The sequence below is a fragment of the Chiloscyllium plagiosum genome, chromosome 33 (genome assembly GCF_004010195.1).
Source record: "Chiloscyllium plagiosum isolate BGI_BamShark_2017 chromosome 33, ASM401019v2, whole genome shotgun sequence".
NCBI classification, from domain to species: Eukaryota; Metazoa; Chordata; class Chondrichthyes; order Orectolobiformes; family Hemiscylliidae; genus Chiloscyllium; species Chiloscyllium plagiosum.
This window is the reverse complement of record NC_057742.1, coordinates 2,374,929-2,379,615: the sequence shown is the minus strand read 5'-3', so window position 1 is coordinate 2,379,615 and position 4,687 is coordinate 2,374,929.

Below are 4,687 nucleotides of genomic sequence, written 5' to 3'. Positions count from 1 at the left end.
TCCCACACACACTGGCTCTCATTGGGGTACAGTCTCCCACACACACACTGACCCTCACTGGGGTACAGTCCCGCACACACACTGACTCTCACTAAGGTACAGTCCCACACACACACTGACTCTCATTGGGGTACAATCCCACACACACTGACTGTCACTGGGGCACAGTCCCATGCACACTGACTCTCACTGGGGTAGAGTCCACACACACTGACTCTCACTGGGGTACACTCCCACAAAATATAACTACTTGGTCATTATCACATTGGTGTTTGTCGGATTGGCTGTGTGTAGTTTGGCTGCTGTATTTTCTACATGATGACAGTGATTACTCCATACCTGAGGCTCTCCTTTGTCTGTGAAATGCTTTGGAATGTTCTGAGGCAATGAAAAGATTGTTCTAGAATTCTCACATTCGCAATTTCTCCTTTTTACATCTCCTGGAGAGAAAAGCCCAGGATTTTGTTTTGAATTGTGAGCGTGATGATGTGAGGCCAGTCTGTGTAGCTGCTGTCATTATTTTAGTGACATTATTTAGCGAGGGTGACCTCGGTTACTCTGCATAGTCTGACCCTGCTCTCAGGCTGCAATCAGACAGTTGCTCCGCCACAATGACATTTCCCAAAGTCTTGCTCATCGGCTGTCCCCAGCAGCAAATGCTGGCCGTTACTATGGTAACTCTCTCCATGGTGACTGCTGTGAAATGATCTGTGGGAATCCGCATTCAGTCCTCCTCCCTCAGTAAAACAATCTGCTTCCAGGTGTAGAGTGTTAACGCAGTCACTAACAGGAAGCAGGGAGCATGGGTAAACAGTTCTTTTTCAGGCAGGCAAGTTTATAACTGATAGAGTGCCATAGGGATCCAGGCTGCAACCTCAACTATTCCCAGTCGGATCAGAGCCTGAGATATAAGGACTGAATGGTGCTAAATTACTAAGCAACACATGGGTAAGGGTATGTTGTGAAGAGGAGCCCACAAAGTGAGGTGGGGGAAACGTCACTAGACCAGTAATCCTGCAACAACAGATCAATCAGAACATAGGCAAAAGTGAGGACTGCAGATACTGGAGGTCACTGCTAGATTAGAGTGGTGCTGGAAAAACACAGCAGGTCAGGCAGCATCCGAGGAGCAGGAAAATCGACATTTCGGGCATAAGCCCTTCATCAGGAATGAGGATTTTCCTGCTCCTCGGATGCTGCCTGACCTGCTGTGCTTTTCCAGCACCACTCCAATCTTGACTCTGATCAGAACATAGGGACAGGAGGAGGCCATTCAGCCCCTCAAGCCTGTTCTGCCATTTAGTGAGGTCATGGCTGATCCATGGCCTAACTCCATATGCCTGCCTTTGGCTCATATCCTTTAATACCGTTGCTTAATAAATATTCACCTATCTCAGATTTAAAGTTAGATCTGATCCAGCATCCACTGCTGTTTGTGGAAGAGAGTTCCTAACATCTGCCACCCTTTGTCATAGAATACCTTACAGTGAGGAAGCAGGTCATTCAGCCTATCAAGGCCACACCAACTCTCCAAAGAGCATCATCCCCAGACCCACTCCCCTATAATCCTGCCTTTCCCATGGCCAATCCAACTAGCCTACATCTTTGGACTGTGGGAGGAAATCAGAGCACCCTGAAGGGACCCTCACAGACACAGGGAGAATTCTCAAACTCCCCACCCAAGGGTGGAATTGAACCCAGGTCTCTCGTACTGGGAGGCAGTAGTGCTAATCACTGAGCCACTATGGTACTCTAAGCAGGCAGGCTCTCATTTTCAGTCTAATGCTTTAGGAATGTGAGTAAAAATTGTATCATGGGAGATAGTGAAATGTTAAACTCATTAAAATTTTTAAAAACTTTAAAATCTGGAATTAAAAGCCTACATGATCATGAAACCATCATCAATTGTCACAAAAACCCATCTGGTCCATTAATGTCCTTTCACTGCAACTGTACAGTGTATTGGTGAGAGCACATCTGGACTCAGCGTACAACTTTGGATATCTTATTTGTGAAAGGATATAATTCTTCTAGAAACATTTCAGAGATTTACTCAACTCGTTTCTGAGATGAAGCCTGAATGGCTTGTCTCATCAGGAGAAATTCGAAAGGTTGGGCTCATCCTCTCTGGAGTTTGGAACAATGGAAGGTAATCTTATTGAAACGTGTAAGGTCCTGGGTGAATAAGATCGATACCTGGAAGGGGGTATGGGAGGGCAGATACTAGAATAAGTGGGCACGATTTCAGGTGAGAGGTCTTTTAACAAGATTCTCTCTAAGATTGGTTAGTCTGTGAAACTCTTTTCTCCAGAATGCAGACAGACAAGCGAGCTGAGGGTAAAGGGATGCAGTCAGGTAAGAGTTGGGACTGCACCCAGATCCACCATGATTTTGATGAATGATGGAACAGGCTCAAAGTGCTGCTTCTGAATCTTTCTGTATGCTCCTCACTTGCATTGTGCGGTCAAACAACTTAAATGAATACGTATTCATTTTCTGCCCTTCTGCCCCACCACAATCTGCCCTTCATACCTCAGGCAAGCAGCAGGTTCACAGGCAAGGCGTGACCAGGTATTTAACCAGCAATAGGCATCTCGAGGCAAGACCAGTTTCATTGAAGAATGAAACCTGGTTTCTCCACCTTGCCTCGTCGAATGATAGTGAGCATACAGGCAAGGTTCACACGCTGGCCATCTCCCTGGGATGAATTAATCTGGATACAGGAATGGATTGCAGTTTGAATTTACCAACATGTGAAATAGGAGCAAGATAGTCCATTCAGTTTCTTGAGCCTGCATCACCATTCAATAAGATCATGGCTGATAATCTGCTATTTCGAGTTCCACATTCCCATCTATCTAGGATAACCTTCCCGTTCCTAACAAGCGTTTATCCAGCTCTACCTTATTCAATGATCCACCTCCATTGCTTTTGGAGGCAGAGAGTTCCAAAGTTACACAACCCTCAGAGAGAAACAAAGAATCTGTCCTGGAAGGGCGACCCCTGACTTAAACAGTGCCCGCACGTTCTGGACTGTCCCACAAGAGAAAACACCCTTTTCATGCCCACTTTGCTACGACCATACAGAATCTTAGACACTTCAATTAAGTCACCCCCCCCCCCCCCACTCTTCCAAGCTCAAGCTGAAACAAATCCAGTCTATCTGAACTTGCCTTATGAGACAACGCACTCATTCCAGGTGTCAATCCATTTAGCCCATCCCTCCACCCAGACCAGCTCCAATACATTTACATCCTGCCTCCCATAAGGAGACCTATCCTCACACAGTATTCGAGATGGGATCGCACCAGTGCTCTGTATATCAGAATGTTCAAATCATCGCATAATAAACACTATCATCCTGTTTGCCTTCCTGATTATCCATATCTTTTTATGAGCATTTTGTGACTCATGCACCAAAACACCAGATCCCTCTGCATCCTGGAAATCTGTAATCATTCTTCATTGAAGTAATGATATGGAGGTGCTGGTGTTGGACTGGGGTGGACAATGTCAGAAATCACATGACACCAGATTATAGTTAAACAAATTTATTTGAAATCACAAACATTTGGAGCGTAGTCCCTTCTTCAGGTGAAGATTTCAAATAAACCTTTTAGACTATAACCTGATGTCGTGTGATCTCTGACTTCATTTAAGTCATACACTGCATTTTTTTAAATCTTCCTGTCGAAGTGAACAATCTCACATTTTCCCACATTATACACCTCTTGCCAGATTTTTGCCTGCTCACTCATTGTATCTCTATCTGTCTGCGGCATGTTAATGCTTCCTCACAACACACTTACAGACCGGCCTTGTCTGGGAATTTGATCACACCACAGAGAACTGAGTACAGATCAAGTCACAATTTAACATTAAACAAGAAACAAAAAGGTTTAAAACATTTTGGTTGAAACGATCTCCCCAAATGTATTCCCTTTCATGAAGGTGTGTATTGGACATGGTATATATTGGGTGAAAGTACACTGGTCATAGAACCATAGAGTCGTAGTATCATTTAGCACAGAAACAGACCCTTTGGTCCGACCAGTCAATGCCAAACATAATCCCAAACTAAACTAGTCCCGCCTGCCCGATCCTGGCCTATATCCCTCTAAACTAGTCCCGCCTGCCCGATCCCGGCCCATATCCCTCTAAACTAGTCCCACCTGCCCGATCCCGGCCTATATCCCTCTAAACTAGTCCCGCCTGCCCGATCCTGGCCTATATCCCTCTAAACTAGTCCTGCCTGCCCGATCCTGGCCTATATCCCTCTAAACTTTTCCTATTCATGTACTTATTCAAATGTCTTTTAAACATTATTCGGAGACGCTGGTGTTGGACTGGGGTGTACAAAGTTATAAATCACACAACATCAGGTTATAGTCCAACAGGTTTATTTGGAAGCACCAGCTTTCGGAGCGTCGCTTCTTCAACAGGTGGTTGTCAGGTGATTGTTTTTTGAGAGCGTGTATATTGGCAGAAGTATTCATGGATTTAGGTAATTTAGGGGAGTGTATTTTGGAAGGTGTATATCAGGTGGATGTATATCAGAATAGTGCATAATGGAGGATCTATCTGGATTGGTGTACATCGGTCAGTATTAATTGGCTGAGTGCATATTGGACAGGTGTATATTGGAATGCTGTATTTGAGTTGGTGTATATTAAACAAGTCTGTATTG